This window comes from Hibiscus syriacus, unplaced genomic scaffold (assembly GCF_006381635.1).
Source record: "Hibiscus syriacus cultivar Baekdansim isolate YM2019G1 unplaced genomic scaffold, ASM638163v2 tig00110320_pilon, whole genome shotgun sequence".
In the NCBI taxonomy this organism is placed as follows: domain Eukaryota; kingdom Viridiplantae; phylum Streptophyta; class Magnoliopsida; order Malvales; family Malvaceae; genus Hibiscus; species Hibiscus syriacus.
Genome location: NW_024062679.1, coordinates 88,003 through 109,111, shown reverse-complemented (window position 1 = coordinate 109,111; position 21,109 = coordinate 88,003). Strand labels below are relative to the sequence as shown.

Sequence of the window (21,109 nt, the reverse complement as noted above, 5' to 3'; positions counted from 1 at the left end):
GAAAGGAAGAAAAGAGTGTCTCATATTTTATTAAATAGTAGATCAAGTACATGTGGTAACACCGATCCCTCGTATGAGAATATATGCCATTACAAACCATATCACCTAGAGATCAAACATCTTCAAACAAAAAGCCTTTAAGACAATAATCTTATTTCTAAAATACACCTCAAAATATAAGATAACATAGCAAAATAAAAACCAACAATAACAACCCCAAATTAAAAAATACCTCTGAATACAGCTACCGAACATTCACAATCAAATAGGAGATACAAGTTCTAATGAAATAGCGCAATCTTCAGGGATCCAAGAATTAAGTTTGAAGGAATGATCAACTTCATACACTAAGACATTGAATAAATTAACACCGAACTTCAACTCCAACAACTAATCAATTCTCCCTTGATCATTTGTGAGTATTTGAATTTTAATTCGATCAAAAGATGATGAAAATTCACAACTATTGTCAATTGCTATTAATTTGCCTCACTTAGTTACAATTTTTTTAAAAATATTCCAATTCTAAACGTGAAAAAGGATACATTCGCAAATTAATCACATGCGTCGGCACTCCAAACCCTTATTCAAGTACTTCCTGATTTTCCATTAAGTATTTAAAATATCTCATTATTTTCAACCATGCCAGAACTAAAACGGGAAATGTAAACTAAAACTTTTTTTAAAGAGAGAGAGAGAGGAGATTACAGGTAAAATTTCAGAAGAAGAATGCGCCAACTCTCTCCGTAAAGCTCCAAAGGAAAAAATTACTAAAAAAAATTAAGTGACGAAAAGAATTCTTTTTTTTTTTGGGAGGGGAGGGGGATAGCAGAACGGACTAGGGTTTATTTGCGGGGAAACAAATTACAGAGAAGGTACGAACAATGTGGTCTTTAAAATCGGAAGAGGAATTGTATTCTAGGCTTTTGTCGCCAATTCGTAGAAGAAGACTTTTCCGGCTACTCATATTTCCTATCCCGATTTCCCTCTGATATTTCTAGGGAAACATACAAGTTCTGTGATTGGAGAGAGTACTAAAGTGTAGAGGAACGAGCGACGGCGTCACAGAGAGGGATTCTGCTTCTGCAGGGTTTTTTCTTAGTTTTTGGAGTAATGTGTCTTGCAAGCCCCTAAACTATTCCAAAATATCAAACATAGCAGCTCAAATTTAAACAATTGTTAACGTTATACCCGTCTATTATGTTATCTCAGAACCCTAACACCGTTCGAACAAAAAATATAACTCCTTTTTATTATTTTACAATTAGGTATATCACTTTTTTTAATAATATAATTAAGTATTAATTTTTTAGGTGCAATTAAGTACTTCAGTTTTTTATTTTTTGATATAACTAGATATTTAAAATTTTTGAAATACATATATTCATATTTAAAATTTTAACGTTAACTTTTAAATTTGGAATATGTATAAATCAATTAAATAAATATAATTAAAAAATGTTAAATATCTAATTACACTAAATGAAAATTTTAAATACCTAATTAAAAATTGTTAAATTCTTTATTTATAGAGCTGCAAAAGTATGATAAAAGAAAAAACAAACAAACATGGTATGAAATAGAGTATAATAGCAGCTGTACATACACAAAGAATTGTAGCATTAAGTTACGAGTTTGAGTCCAACGTAAACTATACTCATGTCGGAATATATGTGAAATTACGTTGTTTAGGTTGTCGAGATGTCCTATCCTGAAAACTTTTCCGGCCACTTTGTTAAGGCCAAGGCCTAAGCTCAAATTGTATCTCTTCCATGCCTTTTAACAAATTCTGAACTATCGATATTTGGAACTTCTGACATTAAATTTTGCGTCCACCCATTGCAAGTATGTTCCCAATATAACAGCTAGCTTTAATACAATTGCAGAGCTGTGTGATAAGTTGGAAAAAAACATGTTTGTTTTTATGTATTCACCTTGTTGCTTTGCCTAAACGGCTATGCCTTTCAATGAGTTCTTCCTCGAAAATGAGATCCAGAGCTGCTCTGAGCCCATACAGTAGTTGGATTGAAGGAGTGTATGGCCAAAACGTTCCCAGTTTGTACAACTTCAAGTAGTTGTTCCTGTCGAAGAAAACTCGAACTGATTTCGTAGTTTCGGATGCCTCGAGAGCTTTCGGCCTAAGACAAACGATACTGATCTCCTTCGGAAGAGAAAGCGTCTTTTGTGAGCCGATTAAGGCCACGTCGACTCCCCATTCGTCCATACGGAAATCGAGAGTATAAATCGAGGAAACCTCGTCAACAAGTAGTAGTGTCGGGTGCTCGTAGATATAGAAAAAAGTATAAATAATGAGAACCGTGCCCGATTGTTAAAGTATTCCAGTAACTATTACACTGACCAAGTAGTTTTCTCACGGTGGCCAAGTTGTTGGTGACCCCGGTTGCAGTCTCGTTGTGAACTATGCAAATAGCCTTGATCGTGTGCGCGCAGTCGGCATCCAGTTTTGCGACCATAACGTTGAGGTTAGCACCTCGACCCCACTCGCTTTCAACGATGTTGACATTGAACTTGAGACGCTGCTGCTTGTCAATCCACAGAAGAATGAATTGTCCAATAAGAAACGATTGGGTCTTAGGGCAACAATAAGTGTACTCTCCCAGGCACCAGTTCCTAAAAACAAACAGCAAAATCAAACCGATGTTCAACTCTATATGATTATGTAGTCATCCTTAAGAGATAACATCTAGCAGGTTTGAAGTTGGATAAAACTTGTTAACATTGTTGACACCATGAATACTTGTAGTAGGAGTTCCAGTACTAGTCTTGAAGATCTTCTTGGCATCCTCAACAAGGGTTTTTGTCATTGCCGGAATGGCAGGGAACGGTAATCCTCATTGGTCCGGTTCATGGCCCGAATAACAGGTTCCGGGACGTTAACTGGATCCGGAATGAAGAGATGGTTCTTCCCTAATCCTACACATACTCCATCTTTTTCGTATCCGAGAAACGCACTGATAACTTTAACTAAATTATTTCCTATTTATTATTGTGAAAGTCACATGCAAGTGATATAATTATTTTTGTAGAATGTGTGGGGATGAACTTATTTTAGTATATATTATAGTATACAATTATTTTTTGATAAATCGACTATTAGATCGTTATTCGTATTCGATTATCAATGTAATTGTAGATATCATCCACGGAAAGTTTAAATTCAATCTAATCTCTATTAGGTTAATCAATGGCTATGTTTTTCAATATTTAAATTTTAATTTTAAAACATTACATTTTTTATACGATCAACTTTTAACAAACCGACCACAAAATTTATTAATATAATATAAAACTTGAACTCTATCAAACTCTTTATTATATCATAATAGAAGATATTTTTTTTTTGAAATTATAAATAAAATTATAAGTGATATATTTGAACAAGACTTCAACTAAAATAAATCTTGATGAAGAACTCACACGTGATATTTACACATGATAACATTGAACCTGGAACCTCGCGAATCTAATATTATGCCGATAATAAATACGACCGATTTGTACAATCTCTTTATCTAATATCTATATGGAGAATTAATCGATGATCGTAAGGGATTGTTGACCCCAATAAATGTATCAAATACGAACTCCAAAATAAATTCTACCCACCAGAAGCAAATTTATGCCAATATTATTATTATTGCTAACAGCATTTGCATCCTTTTTATAAAGCAAAAATACATAAATAATAATGCATTCTTTTTGCCATGGAAAAGATATCTCATGAATGTATTTTTGAATTTGAATCGATATTTTTGTTGTTCCTGCTATTCCTATGCTATATACGTAAACAAAAATACTGGACTTCCGAAAACCATAATCAGTCGGGAAAAAATGGTTACAAAGTCACTGCCTGCTGTGTTGTTAGCCGGCTGTCTTTTTCTTTACATTGACGCAGCTCCCATCTGGCGGATAACCTCTTTGATCCAGGCATAAAGTCAGATTGGAATAGCAGCTTTTTATTCCCATGGTGAAAAAAGAATCGCAGATAATACTCAAATGGCTGAAGCAGTCAACGCCACACGGTTGAAGCAAATTGGTGCAACTCTTTCTACAGAATATCATCCAGCGCAGCACTAAAAGGCTTACTTTATGCCTGAGGGAAAACCTTGCCTTTGTGGAAATCCAGTTTGACGCCTCTGAAACGGTCGTTCAGTGTTAACAAGTAGTTTATCGGATGGTCCTGCCCCAAGAATCCCCAAGGAGTTTGGATCTACTACACGAGTACCACTATTGGGAGGTCTTTGAGTTGGGCCCTGCTGAATTTGGTGATGACTGCCCGTTTCTGCTCTCCAACGTTTCCAAGCTTCAAACTTTGCAGCATCAATGCCTTTGTGAATTGGTTGTGATGCTTGTTGTGCCATTGCATTCTTCTTGTACCTTTGTTGCTTATCGACAGTACGAGAAAAAGGAGGGAAGTAATTAGGGTCACCATCTCTATCAATATGACTGTGCATGGAACCGTTGATATGGGACGGTCCAACTCCTCCAACCTCGTCCTGCTTAAGCTTTGAATAAATCTGATGAAGCCTCTCACCGGAAAGGTTTGAAAATGTAGAGACATAGTTCCATAATCGCATAGTCATCCCTGCAATGAAAATTGAAACTAAATAAAAGAATTTATCCTATTTTAGGTTTATAAAATGTGAATATGCACATCATTGGAGAGGTCAATTGCATAGGTTTGAAAATGAAGAACCACATACTATCTTGTCTATAGAGCTCATCTTCATGTTCTAAGACAATTTGATCGATCCTCCATCCAAGAAGCTGCAAATAATTCCGAATTTTCGAAAGCACCTAGAAGAAAATAGAAAACCTTATAAACACAACTCCAGGACGCACAAAGAAAGAAAACACCGTATGCAAAGAAACGTCAAATAAGGGATTGGGAACAGAAATAGGGAGACCTTTTCCTTGGGAAGATCTGCACTGGTAGTCTGTAATCTTTGGAGACGACGAAGGGTTTTTATTTCATCAATCATAACATCTTCACACCACTCCATCCACTTCACTTCCTTAAACTGCTCGTACACTTCCTCATTGTCCGACATTTCACCTTCCTCTTTAACTAATGGTTCAACTTTTTGAGGCCTCTTGGATCTGTCCCTACCTATTTTAAAACTGACCTTAGCAGAACCAGGTTTTTCCTTCTTGTCTCTGACACGAGATATTGATATGTTCTGAGGATTCTGCTTCGAAGCCTTACGACCAGCTTTGGCACCAGCATTCTTACCACCAACGGCTTCAAGTTCCTGTGGAGAAAGGTCCCAATATGAGAACAATATGAAGCCTAGCTCATGCATGATGCTTAAAAGCATTGCACACAAACAAGCATGCAAAAAAACACGAAGTTGCGAACCGTCAGAGAAATGTCAACCAGATACATTCACAAAGAAAATCTTAAACTTTCCGATAATCAATTCATTAACAAAAGCCAATTACAGAATTTTCCAACAGAACCGAAATGAAACAAATCCACAATTTTTTATTAAACAATAAAATTACTCTGCATATCATTGTCATTGCAAGTATGAGCTGTACCATTTCCAATAGTGCATTACCACGCTCCTTCAAATTAGGAGCACGTGGCAGAAAGGTTTCATGGTGCTGAAGTTCAGCGGGAGCGATCTTCTTTGTGAGGCCAAGTCTATCATCTAACCTTATCTTTTCCCAATTCCCAAATCCATGGTAGTGTATTCCCAGAAGTAATCTTGCATCATCAACTAGTGCCAATTGACATGAGAAAATATGATAAGTCCATAGCAATTTTCATTTAGTTACCCTCCAAAAACAGAGAGTATAAAATAGGATATACATACTCTGATTCCACCCACACCCTTTAGACCAATTAGAGGGTTTAAGGTACATCAACACACGGAACTGTTTTATGGGATCCGCATATCGACTTATTCGCTTTGCTAAAAGCTGAAGCTCTTGGACACGATTGAACAGATCATTTGCCTTGACAGGAACACCAAAGAAGTCCAATAATGGTCCCTGAAGCAAATTACCAAAAAAATATAAGAACCACAAAAGACTTCAGAATTACAATGATGAAGTATGAAAGCATAGAATTGGAACCAAATACAATTCAACACTCCTTCAACGAACCTTGGGTTCTACATTTCCCACTTCAACAGCTTCTCTGCACCCTTCAACAAGGGCATTGAAAAGCTCAATCTGTGCATCAAATGGAGCTGCTGCAACAGCACCACCAACTTCCTCCGCAATCAAAGTGATTTGGCTCTCATTCCCAAATTTCATGACCTGAATTTTGGAGCAATAAAGAAATTGCCAAAACAAAAACAAGATATATGGTCAAAACTACCTACAATAATTGAAGAGGCAAATACTAAATATTAAAGAAGACATGCGGAAGGATATAACATATGCCTTTTCTAATTGGAAGGAATGGGCTAATGAAGCAAAAATGGTTAAAAGAGGTTTAAAAGGAAATTTAAGTGGTTAGAAGGACATCAAGAATGCCTTAATAACCTGTAACTAAGAAAAACTAAAAAATATGCAATGCTTTGATTAACTAATACATTAAGTAGCTACTACTGCTTTAAAAGAAAGATTTGGGTGAGAACATATCTAAGAATTAAATGAACTTTACAGAACTTTCATGGTGTATGGATTTCTCTAAAAAGAGAAAATTTGTGGCGGATGCTATTAAGTAGCCATATCCTTTACATGCTGCAAAGTTTTTAGGGAAAGAAATTTGAAAGGAATATATTCTTATATGCATGACAAATTCCAGAAGTCTAAACCATACCGCTCGAGAAAATCGCAATGAATCTCTCTTAGGAAGATTCCCATAAGACCATCCTCTCACTTGAGCAGTTGCTCCCTCAATCATTGGTGCCAATGGGGCAGAGAATTCTGCTTTACGGCGCTTTTGACCTCTCTCCTGAAGCTCTTGAAGATCAGAACCCTTCTTCTTTCTTTTGCTACTTCTCTCAGGTTGACTTGTCTCGGCATAACTCTTGATATTTCTTGCAGCACGAGGTGCTAGAGCATCCTAATGCAAAAAGAATAACTTAGGCAAACGGATCCAACTAATTATCTAATGCAAACATACAACCTAAAATATACAAGCAACATTCAAGAAACTTTTGGTAGGAATAGATTAATGGAAGATAACAGAATCATACTTCAGCTTGGGCAATTGCATCTGGTTTTATCCAACGACTCCAGAAAGTCCCATCATCTTCAGCACTACAGAAATTTGCAACCTGAGCACAATTAAGTAAAAAAAAACAATTTCATAAGACTTGAAAGAATATGTAAACCTTCTATAACAAAACTCAACCACTATTACAACATATTAGTAGCTTGCCTTAAAAGCACTCAACAATTCACTCCCTTCCTCTGCACCCTCTTTCTCCTCAACCTTCTCTGCCCTTTCAAGAATTTCATCGATGTCCATGCTTAACAGCCTTTTTTTGCTTTCTTCATCATTTTTATCCTCCTTGAACAGTTCTTCAGCCCCAAATCTCAAAATTGCTGATAACTCATTCTGGAAGAAGCGTAGAATAGTGTCAGATATAAAGAAATTATTAAAAATTTAAAGCCACATGATATTTTCCATGTACGAAGTGGTTAATCATGTGGTTGGCTCCAACAACCAAAAGTGACACAAACAAGATATTAGCAATGACTACATACTTGAGTTGGCACATCAAGTCAAAACATATCCTTACCTTGTCAAAATAGCTCCCTTTCTTTGTTTCTTTTCTCTCCAGTCTACCCTCTGCATTTAATTTTTGGATCACCAAATGATCAAGCACCTAAAGAAAGCACCGCAGAAGAAAAAAAAAGGCATAAAATTACTCTTTAAATGCAAAGCAAAAGAGTTAAATTGGTTCATTTCACATTTACATAATGTACACTAATAAAGGCAGCATTTATGCGTATATAATATATAGGGTTAGGATCCACTTACATCTAGTGTAAAACTTTTAGTTTTATACCCTTTTAGGATCATTGGATGAGGGGAAATAAAAGGCTGAAGATTAACTCCTTTTTTATCCAGTGAATATCTTCTCATTTCCTACTTTTAATCTCAGCCTTTGATTTTTCCCATCAAATGATCCTAAAAATGTAAAACTAAAAAGTTTTACACTATGTAATTGGATCCTAGCCCATATATATATATATATATATGAACACATTTATGCAGGTTAAGGGAATAACCATCTTCTTCTTAGCTCGCTCCAGGATGTCTTCCTCAACGCTTTTGCTTGTCACAAATCTGTAAATGTTGACAACTTCTTGTTGCCCAATTCTGTGAGCTCTACTCATTGCCTGAAGCAAAATAAAACAATCATAAATAAAAATACTAAATTCCCAAACAAACATAGAAAATGATGCAGGAAAAACACTATCAAGCTTGACACCTGTAAATCATTCTGGGGATTCCAGTCAGAATCAAATATTATGACAGTGTCTGCAGTTGCAAGGTTGATACCAAGGCCACCAGCCCGAGTAGAAAGAAGGAAGCAAAAATCATCACTTCCAAGTGCATTAAAATGATCCATAGCCTGCTGTCGCAACTCTGACTTTGTACTACCATCTAGCCTCTGGAATTGGAATCCTCTGAGAGACATGTACTCGGCTAATATGTCCAGCATTCTAACCATCTGGAATTTTATCATTTTATCAGAACATGAACAAGTAAAACACCAGATCGCATAACTTAATCCGGCATATCCTCCATTAAAAACATAAACACAGGCTCGCATAGATCCTAATATCCAAAGGACAACTATCAAACATGCCCAACCCATAAATAAAGAGAATAAAAATATTGAAGCAAAAATATAGCTGAGAAGTATTTATAAGGCTATAAGCATCCAATACAAACCTGCGAGAAGATTAAAACACGATGCTTAGTTTCATGCAACCTCACAAGCAACTTGTCAAGTATAACTAGCTTCCCACTGCTTAATATAATTCTCTCCAGTTTACTAATATCACGCATGCCAGTATCCCCACCACCATAACCATGATCGGCACTTTCAAACAGGAAAGGATGATTGCAGCATTTCTTCAGCTCTACTACTATATTTAAAAGTGAGACCTGCAATTTAAAAGAAATACCTCATCTTCTATAACTGGTCACACTGCTTGACAAACAGAAAGGAACGAAAACTCTGAAAACTGTTTCTACAGAAATATATAATTTATCTATATACAGCATACTTTTATCAGTAATAAAATACAAGTAAAACCAAAACAAAAGACAAACACCACAAAAAGGCTGCAGAGATGAAATCTCCAAGCAGCAAAATAATAAGAGATACTAACCTGATTGCCGCGAACACCTTTATTTAAGTCATGGAAGTTGCGTTCCAAAATCCACTTATAGTACCTGAAAAATACAAATAATATCACCCTTGAGTATGGTTGTTTTGTTTGATTGGGAGTCTATCGGGCCACGTTTAGGTTTTTAGTTTGGCCAGTCTGTTTTTTAGGCTGTTGTTGTTGGTTCGATGGATTAGGCTGGTTCTGTTAGGATTGTTTGTGGCTGTTTTTGGTGTTTTGTTTATATTGGGGGTGGCTCCCTGGTTGTATCGTGTTCTTTCTATGGTTAATAAAATCCTAAGGCACCCTTTTCCTCCTTCCGCTGATTAAGGAGCTTCTCTATAAGCTCCTTTAATCATGAAGGAGGCTTTTAACGAGGCCTTCAATTCCTATCAAAAAAAAATATCACATGTTTATACAATGGGAAAAAGTTGCAAGTTCACAAGAAAAATAAATGTACGACTTACTGTTTCTGAAGTGGGGACATCTCAACCCTAAGGATACGCTCAATTTTTGGAGGCAAAGACTTCTCTACATCCTTGATAACCCTTCGAAGAATGTGAGGCCTCAATTCCATGTGAAGATTAGCAAGCTGTGTTGCAAATTAATTACAGGATTTTGTTTAGATCAAGTCAAATAAATATCTTAACAACCTAAGATGTAATGAATCATACTGTAATACCTCAATTTCATTAAACGAGCTAAGGTTCTTGTAATTTTGAATGAAATCATCCTTACTTTTGAACTTGTCAGGATCAAGGAAATGAAGCAAAGCCCTGTGGAATATTTTTCATAGATGTTATAGTAACAGAATATACTAGCTGAAGAAGAATGCAATATTCATTCATCAATCAATGAAAAGGAACTGTAAGTACTTCTGCAATGATAGATTACAAAATTAGAAATGAATAAATTAATGAATTCCATCAAGGTTGAGAGTATAGTTATAATAAAATGAATTCCAAACTTGGCGATCTGGTAACATTTAACAAGAGAAAAGGCAAAAATATAAAGGCAGATCAGCGGTCAACAAGAATATCAAAAAGGTAACATAAATAGCAGTTATGGTAAAGCAATTTTCTCAAATCCTTCATTTGTCCAAAAAATCAAATGCAAACTTATCCAAGCACAAAGCACTTCTTTAAAATTGCAAAATTATAATTAAACATTATATACATACAAATTTTATATAAATAAAATTTTGACAGAAGAATTTTATCCTCAAGGAACTTGCTGCTGTTACAAAATACAATGAAAAGCAAACAAATAAACTTCACCAAGTAATGAAAATAATGTCCGTACAGAAGGAAGTAAATGTGAGCAAAACCTCCAAAAATATGCAAGTACAAGGAAAAGAAATAATACCATAGCTCCTCGACACTGTTTTGTAATGGAGTTCCAGTAATTAACAACTTGTTCTTTGTGCTAAATTCCTGAGCAAACAGAAACACATCATCCAATAATTAGCCATAGTAACAAACCAATACAATTTGTTCCGAGAAAGGGGAAAATACAATTAGCATACTGAAAGTGTAGTGTACAACTGTGCCTCGCTATTCTTCAACCTATGAGCTTCATCGACCATCAAATAGTTCCATCTTATCTTAGACAGTACTGCCTTATCCTTCAGAACTACTTCATATGTAGTCAGCAGAGTGTTAAATTTTATAGGTCTGCCAATTTGCTTGTCATTGTAAAATTCATATTCCTGACAGACCTGGCAACAAAAGAAGAAAAGAAAACAGCAACAATTGGGGTGAGGTTCACGGGCTAAGGTTAAAATTATTTGAAACTACCACCCACCTTATGTAAGATACACAAGTGACCAGTAAGTGAAACAAGTTCTAACAGAAAACTATAACATCAGTAAGCACATAAAGACTAAAAGAGCTACACACCACAGCAAATATATAGGAGACAAAGTGGTAATGTACAAAATATATATTAAAGCAACTGCATAATGCAAATTGCAAACCTGCTTGAATAAAAAGAGCACATACACAAGAAAAACATGACTTACCTCTCGGCTTGCACGAGTACCAACGTATACAATAATATTCATATCAGGAAGCCACTTTCTAAATTCTTTAGCCCAGTTTGACAAGGTGGATAAAGGTACAACCACAAGAAACGGGCCAGGTATTTGTTGAGCATTCTGAAAAAATATATATCAATGAAAACATCGTAAACCTAAAAAATCATAAATGATAGCTATTCTTAAAAGCCCAAGGAGTACCTGTAAGAAACCAAGCATAGATACAGACTGAACAGTTTTACCGAGGCCCATCTCATCAGCTAAAATGACATTAGTATCATTTCTCCAACTGTTATGTAAATATGAAAGCATGCATTAATATATATAAAAGAATTCTTAACTGTAAGGCAACCATTTTAAGTAAAAATAAAAGGCTAAGCTAAAGCAACAGAGAAAAACATATACCTGTTTACAAGAAAATTCAAACCCACCAGCTGATAATCACGAAGCTTTCCCCCCCTTAACCATTCCGGCTGTTCATCAAATTTCCGCAAACTTGCTAAAGATTAAAAATGTAACCCAGTTCAATGATCCATTTACATGATTAATTGTAGAATAATAAAAATAAACCTAGCAGAAACTAAGAATGAGTTCAAGGGGAAATGGAGGTCAGTGGATGTATGATACAAAATACATTTATAAACACGTATGGAGAACACTATTAGCAGTGAATACCTTTGCCCTTCTTACGCTGGTGATCTACCATTTTCCCCTGCTCAGCCATTGCTGCTTCACGAGCCTGTTTACAAGACGAGAAACATGTCTTTAATTAAGTATAACAGTACAAGATAATTTTACTTTTTATCTGAGCATATTCAAGAAATTTTAAAACGAGACTTATACAACAGGAAAATCAGATGACTGGACAATGTAATAATATATGGTGGATTATAAAGGACATTATATATTAAGATATACCACCTAATGCTCAATTCAACAATTGCCTAGATTAATACACACCAATTTAATCTCCTAGAATATTTAACAAATTACGGACAAAAGTAACAATAGGCAAAACAAGAAAGCCAATCTGCAGGACGTCAAACGTGTTACCTTATATTCATCAATTGCATCTTGAGCAAATGAAATATCTATATCCTTTTCCCTGAAACAACAAATATGTAACTATAATCATAATGTCATAAGCACTGCAGCTGTCTAAAGCCAAGAACCAACTAGAAGAAATTGAAAGAGAACACAGTGCGTAATAGCACCACAAGAATAGACTCTCTTAACTGGTAGCATTTTATAGAAATGCCAATCGAAACCATTACCAGGTTGCTTCCGCATAAGATAATCCCTGCCACTTGACTAAATACTCTGACATCACATTCCCAAAGGCATCTTCACTGATTCGATCAACAATTATTCTCTCCACCTGAAACACACATGGTAAACTAATTACAAAAAACTTACAAAGCACAACTAAACCAATCATAACAATGGAAGAAATAGAAAATAGACGAAAACCAACCTTACTATTTTGCTTGATTAGATCCAAGTCCATTTCCTTACTTACATCATTGACTTCAATCTAGCAGGTAAGAGAGAAAACATATGAGCTACTACCAAAAAAATGCTTATCTTAGAATGCTTATATAATAAACTCCCCCAGGCAAGGCAGGAAGAACTATTTCACATATTCCAGGCTCCCAAATAAAGCCACAGTAAACCCAAGATCAATGAGATTTATGATGTATCTCAAGTGAGAAAACATTTTTTAAAAACTACAAATGAAGGTATTGATATATCATAAAGTGATACTCTCCATATGCTAAATAAGAATATATGTTGGCAAAAGAATAACATAAAGAATGCAACAAACCAAGTTTCCCAACAAGAGGAAGGCCCTCGCGTATATAGATAATGACCAGAGCCAACGAAATCTTGCCAGAGTTACAGCCTTCACTTAAGAAGATATACAATGAACAAAATCTAAATTTGTCCCACCACTTTTTCCAATTCCACTACACTCTTGTTTCTTCAAATAGTTAATCATCGAGGAACTAAATACAGGTGCCATACTTATTGTCTAAGTTACTGTACATTTACCAGCACAATGACCCAAGAAATTTCAGCATGGTGGAAGAATAAACAGTGCATGAATTGTTGTTCATAAGAATTTAGATAGATAATAATTTCATTAGCAAAGAATGAGTAGAACTTCCAAAGCGTTTCACTTGATCATGAACAAGTTGAAATGAGAATTTCAGAAACAAGAATTTACGGATACAAATGTACCTCCTCGCGTGAGAGTGCCTTCCTGTATCTCACATCCTCCATTACCTTTTTGGTGTAATTTAGAACCTTCTTAAAACCACTAAGCTGCAAAATCATGCATGGAAACACAAAGAACAAGTCATCAGAATAGGAAGAAAGAGAAACATAGAGCAATAGAAGTAGACCTCCATAAAATTATGCTTCTTAGAAAAGATATGCACTAATATATAAATAATATAAAATGAAATCCTACATTCTGTAAGTCAGAAAATGATTTCCACAGACAATGAAGATGCGACTGGCCTTTCCATTTTATCAGGAATTCCATTTCATTCCAATCTGGTTCAGAGTCAAACAAGTGGCTTAACAAAACAGGCTCTGTAGATCTATTGTTTCTAATAGCATCTTCAGCCATGCCCTTTGGTTGATGCCATAACACCTTTTCAATTGTGTCTCCATCTTCCTCTTCAGCTTTATCCTAAACATGCATAAATAAAACTTTTAAAAAAAAATATCACTTAAAGTGCATTTTAGAATCAAATAATTGCATCAACATGAAAAATCCAACTGATCTTTAAATGAAAAGTTGCACAAAATAACCATAATGTTGATGAAGAACAAATTAGATAGGATCACATAAGATGGATATGGAAAATATGCAAACTAAAATGACATAGTCAATATTATAAGCAATTACATCAAATATGAACGATCAAACACACCAACAAAAAAATTAATGTAGGATATATCAACCATGACAAGATTACAGACTTCACCTTTCGCATCTTTTTCTTCTTGCCTTCATCAATTTCTTCACTTTCGTCACTCTCAACATATGATACTTTCCTTACAGACCTACTAGAAGTACGAACCTCATTGTTTCTTCCCATGCTTGTTGGCATATTTGAACGAGCACTAATTTTATGATGATTTCCACTTCTACTTCTCATGCTCTTGAAATCCCCGTCACTTTCACTATCAGAATCCTCGGCTGAGTAATCCTCCTCCTCAAAAGATGATCTCCCTCTTCTTTGTCGACTGGAGGATTTATGCTCTCTAGTGGATTTTACATTATTACGTCCAACTTTAATCTGCTGCCTACCCTTAGGTTTCTTTTTATAATAAGAATCGTCTTCATCTGAAACATCTAAATCACCATGACTATTGTCTTCTACAGAATCTTCACCATCCCAGTCTTTATCCTGTTTAAAAAACTAAATTAGTGGGGAGAAAGATCAGGCAAATGATAAGGCATAAGCAACACAACCATCAAGGTGAAGCTTCATGACCACCAAAGAAAATTATTTATTATAGATAATCTTAATTGTGGCCCTAAAATTGAATACTATAGTGTATATCATCAAAAACCATACTACAACTCATGACAGATTAAAAACCTTCAAAGCTTCGCAGTATTCATTGCCATTTTCAGTAGAATAAAAAGAAAAGGTTCTGAAACCCTATTTTTCTACATTCTAAAAGAGGCATAAATTCCTAACACTCAACCCCAGCATATTCATGACTATGTTCTCATCCAGTATTCAATTATACTTCACTGTATTTAAAATATCCTTCTTTAAATGGTTAAAATAGTTTTCTTTTTACCGGAAGGTCAGTGCAGCTAAAACTTGAATGCAATAATGTACACTAGAGCCAAACATCTTGTACAGGAATCTACAATATGTTACATGTACTATTCACTTTAAAGTGCCTACTTCATGGACACTTCACTACCATACATTTATGGAACTTTGATCCTAAAATTTGAAGTAAGAGATTGTAAAAAAAACATAATTTACACGTATCAAAGAAGATACTTATGCCCGACATTCAATTCCTAGGCCGGTAACATCAATATACATGCTTCAAGTACTACAATTCAGTAATTCACATTCTCATTTCTTCCTGACTATCTTTTCTTTATGCCAAAGAAAAGGGATGGATAGAATATGCCTTTAGAGAACTTCAAATGTGAAGGAGAACATAAAAATCAAAATATTAAAACAAAAACAAAAGAAGGTGAGAAGTAGAACTAATTTAATAACCTTATTCCCTGCACAAGAACTTGCAAGACCATAGTCAGGCTCAAAATCTGCATCATCGGGATCATCTTCTGCAAATAAGACAGCAAAAACTTGGCATCTCAAAATCAAGGGAACTAAGTGTTGTATATATAAAGGCTAGGATTATATGTAACGGATCAATCGTAATATATCGTAATATTTATTCAGTCTTAGTGACTCAATAAAAAATGATGTAATAAGAAATAAGGCAGCATATGAGGACAAAGGGACAAGTGTATTACCATCTTCTTCCTCCTCGTAATCTGCATGTAATGGATCAATCGTAATATATCGTAATATTTATTCAGTCTTAGTGACTCAATAAAAAATGATGTAATAAGAAATAAGGCAGCATATGAGGACAAAGGGACAAGTGTATTACCATCTTCCTCCTCGTAATCTGCATCAACATCATCCTCAACATCATAGTTATGGTTATTTAAAGCTCTTGAACTCCTGGAAACATTGGTACTGACAGAAACATGCTTTGACTGTGGCCTAGTGTTTAACCCAACAGAATTGCCAAAACCTCCGTAATGCATTGTATCACTTTGCTCTTCCCCATCCTGCTCATAGTATTCATCAGATAACATCTCATCTGCAGGGACATCAGAATGACCCCTTTGAGCTCTGCCAACTTCTTTCTGTGCCTCATCAACTTCTGATTCTAACCTGTCATCTGATGAATTGTACACTGAACCTTCCAAATTCTTATGGTCGGATTTTGACTCCTGTCCAGAATCAGATCCACCCTGGCGGTCCATAGGCTGGCAGTCCATCCAAAAAGTTGAACCCCATTTCACAGGTGCTATTCTTCTTCCTGCTGGCTGAAAATTGGAATTTGAAATGCCAGTCCCATTATCAGTAACCATCTCATGATGAAGCCTACTCTGCTCAGAATTGGAAATGCCAGGCTTGTCACTTTGATACTGTGCTTCCATGTTAATATCAAATTCTCTTTCACTATAAATCCCATCTATGTCCTCATTCTCTGCTGAGCTCAGAACCCTACCAACATTTTGCCCCTGCCTTCTCTCTTCCAAACACCATGTGAAACAGTGTCATTTGAATAGTTTCTAAAACATGCCATCCTCTCACTTTAAAATCCTAGGCATATAACTCCCCTCTTTACAAACTTCGCAAAAAGATTAGGGAATACAAATCAGCTTCACAACCTTTTCTGAGAACCTGGGTAGTCAATTGGCCAAAGGACAAATTGTTAGTGCATCTGAGATAACCCGAGCATCCATTTGACGGATAGGAGTATAGAGGGAAACAGAAATTAAAAATGGGTATTGCTCAAAAAGAACCTCAAGACAAATGAATATAATCTTCACTAAATAATACAATTTACTAAGAAAATGGCAGTCACTATTCACTACCCAGCTGAATAAGTAAAAAATTCAATGTCCAACGTTAAAACTCGTTTCAGTTTGCAACATTTTCTGAGCAAGCAAGGATAACAACGAGAAGAACTTAGTTAAATGACAATTCAAAGTCATTATTGACGTTGCAAGGAATGAAAGACCATATGAAAACTTCAAAACTCGTTAAAAAAAACTGCAAATTTGACATAAGCAATTAAGCGCCGTTGCATCAAAATATAATTCAAAGGAATTGAGAAACACCGAACTATGAACAAGAAAGTGAAAAGTCAAACTTAAAGCCATATGAATTCAATTTCACGCACACTGGTCAAATGAATTTGAGCACATAAACGATGAAATTTCTAACCAAAACAATCCACAAAATAAATAAAAAAACCCTAACCCGAATAAGGGAAGAAAAGCATGAGCTGAACCGAGCGAACAATAGATCGGCACTCCAAACACGAAGACTAAAAAACGAATACTAGAAACATGATTAACAAACCCTAAATGAAAAGTACATGCAAAAATTCACAATCCAAACTCCTAAATCCGTAGCCTCCAGGAAAATGTTAAAAATAAATATAAAAATCGTCCGCCAAAGAAACCCAACTATTGATCGAAACAAAGAGGCTGACCTTTATGAAAATAAAATGAGAGCTTTTTTGGCTAATAAGGAAAAGAATTCACTGGGAATGATTGGAAAAGATGCGCAATTTAATAATCTTGAGCACCTTTTAAATCGCCAGGAAAATTAAACACAGCCGGCCGCCAAATATTTTGAAAACGAAGAGACCGTTTCACTCGGGTCTCTCCCGGTTTTACGGTTTCAGGGTGGTTCGGGTATTTAGAATCAGCGCCGGCGACTAAAAGGCCGAGTAGAAGGTGAAAAGTCCCGATTCCAAAGGAGGAAGACGATGCGCTTTTTTGTTTAATATTTCGATTGGGAAAAATAGAAGTTTTTTTCCTTTTCTCCTTAGGATAATAATTGTTTTGAGATTCAATATAAGAGCGTAGGTAAATTTTTCGTCAGGATAAACATGTTTTATATAATTAATAAAATCTAAAATTAAAGTTAGGGTAAAATACTCATATAGTGAATAAATTATATTATTGCTTTCACTTTGATCATAGAATTCAAAATTAATATTTTTAATAAGACTATTTAATTAATAAATTACTGTCATTTAAATTATCGACTATTAATATTTGACGAAAATGATGATATTATAATTAAATAAAATTATATAATTACACTTTTAATTTTTTACTTACATTTCAATCAATTGTTCTAATTTTAATTTAAATGGATAAATTATTTATTCAATTAGATGATAACATGTATGATAATCTAAATGATTAATCATTTAACCGAATTCAATAACAAATCAAAATTGACAACATATTATAAGTATTTTAAAATATTCATTATTTTATAAAATTATTATTTATTTAAAATATACTTATTAATAATTTTTAATATATATTTATCAATCCTAGTTTAACATGTCTCGTTATTTGATTGGTAAAAAATAAATTTAATTAATTAAAATTTAGAAAAAATTCCTTCAATAAGATGATGTTGGATGATTACATTTATTAATTAAAATTAAAATTAGGACTAAATTGATAAAATATGTAAATAATGAGAATTAAAAGTGTAAATATTCAAATTTACTTAATTATTGCATCATCATTTTTGTCAAATATTAAGGGTTAGTAATTTTTTTTATTAATATGAGGTAAGTATAAGATAATATTTATTCAAGATACAAATTTTCAACTCTTTGACATTGAACACTCATATCCCTGGTGCTCAAATCCGAGACCTGAAAAAATAATAATAATTCTTTTACTATTAAGATCATTGGGGTTCGTGCTAAGGGTTAGTAACTTTAATGATAGCAATTTAATAGTTGAGTTAACTAATGGAAAAATAAATCAATGGTCAAAATAAAAGCAACCATATAGTTTAGTGGCTATCTGAGTACTTTACCCTTAAAATTATGTAAATATTCCTAATTTATTTCTTTTAATTTTTTTGATAAAATAAATCGGAGTCTTTCAAACTATGCTTAAATGATATTTCCAGTCACCTAACTTTCAAAAATTATAAAAGAATCATTTTATAATTTCGAAACAATTTGATCATAACAAAAATATCATTAAACATAGAGACTTGTGGTGGTGTACTTCATCCTTATTTCTTTTGAAATTTGTAATTCGTTTTTTTTCTAATTTTGTAATAAAGTATATTAGATGTTCTTAAGCTATGTTCAGAAGATATTTTTTATTATTAAAATTTTAAAATTTATAAAATTATCAATAAATTTATTGAACTATTTTAAAATGATCATTTTGACATTACAAAATAGTCACCTTGATGTTATGAATAATCATTAAATTTATTGAATTGTTATAAAATGACCATTATTTTTTTATCAAATGGCTACAATAATGATAAAAAAAATATCAAACTATTACAAAATTGCCATTATATTTATCAAACTCTATGACTATAAAAATGTCACAATGATCATTTTATAATAATATAATAAATTTAATAATTATTTTATAATCTTTGAAAGTTTAGTGAGTAAAAAATCATTTGAGCATAATTTAGGAACCTTTAGTGTACTTTATCCTTACTTTTTTTTTGGACTATGTAATTTCGTTTTTTAGTTTTCGTGCTACCAATGCAATGAGGCCGCGTGGTGGTAGGATGTGTCGGGGGCTTTTTGGACGATTAATCGTATCGTACACGCGGTTACAGCGGTGAGTTGAAATTCACACACACGTACAGAGCTTTAGTGGATATATTATCATCATCCAGATCTTCTATATTAAAATATAACCAGAATATAATTTATATTTGATTATATGTTATATCCATTCCATCTATAATTTGTAATCATTTTAAATATATATAAGAATATCAATTTGAAAAAAAAAGTTTCAACTAGGAAAAAAAATCTTTTATTTATCAAATTATTATATTAAAATCATAATAACATTTTATTTATCTTATTATTTTTTTTAATATTATAAATGTTCATTAAAAGATTTTTTTTCCTTTCATCCATGTACACTATATTTTCATTATGATTTTTTGTCAATATTTTAACTATAATTTTCATTATTCAATTTTGAAATCTGTCAATAATGTGACTAAAACATTTTTATTTAGAAATAAAATTTCATTTATACATCTTTTGAGTTTTTTTTCCTATATGAGTTTAATCTATATCTAACGCAGACCATATAAGCTTGTTCACCTTGAACTATAAACCCTAAATGCCCAACTTTTTTTTTGGGTAACAAAATACGAGCCTCGAGAATAGCCTAGTTACTAATTTCTACACCCTGGTTAAGATAGATGTCCTGTTGAATCAATGTTTGTAGTTCCGGCGATGGTCATTGAATTAGTTACAGTCCCACTGGTTGTTGGTCACCGGACTTGACAATGCAATCCGCGACATTGTTTGTTTCACGGGTGTATATACAGTTCGATGTCCCATCATGTCCTAGGATCCCTTGGATTCGGCGGCCTATTGTCAATCTCTGAGACTGTTTATGTGTTTTAAGGAGGTTCACTGCTGTCATGATGTCAGTTGCCACTGTTATCCTCCGATAACCCCTGTCCCATAGGAGGTGTAGACCATCTAGAATACCCTAGAGTTCTGCGTTAAGGCTCGAACAATAGCCTATTCTGCGTCTGTATCCGAAGATCCATTCTCCTTGTTCTCCTCGCCCGATACCCCTAAGGTTGCTATTGTGTTAGTGTTAACGGCGTCATCCGTATTAAGTTTCACCCTCCCTGCCGGAGGGGTGTCCAATATTTCCCTGGTCAGCTTGCTGGTTGGGGTGTTGCGTTTGTGTTTGTCAGGCTTTCTTTTACTTTGGCCCAGGAAATTATTGACTGCTCGAAGATCGATCCATTATCATCTCCAAGCACCATACTGTTACGTTGTTTCCATAGGCGCTAGATTAAAATTCTTGACAGGCGCTTCCAATCACATTCTGGACGTGAGATCCATAGAGTGTTTTGTAGATTTAACTTGAGCCAGTCTTCCGCCGATAATGAAAAGAAGGTTGTC

The 21,109-nt window shown here is 34.2% G+C and overlaps 2 pseudogenes; both read right to left on the bottom strand.

Moving 5' to 3' along the window:
- Positions 1-1,522: 1,522 nt before the first annotated feature.
- LOC120117525 lies at positions 1,523-3,952 on the bottom strand (annotated as a pseudogene).
- LOC120117491 lies at positions 3,890-18,026 on the bottom strand (annotated as a pseudogene).
- Positions 18,027-21,109: the final 3,083 nt, after the last annotated feature.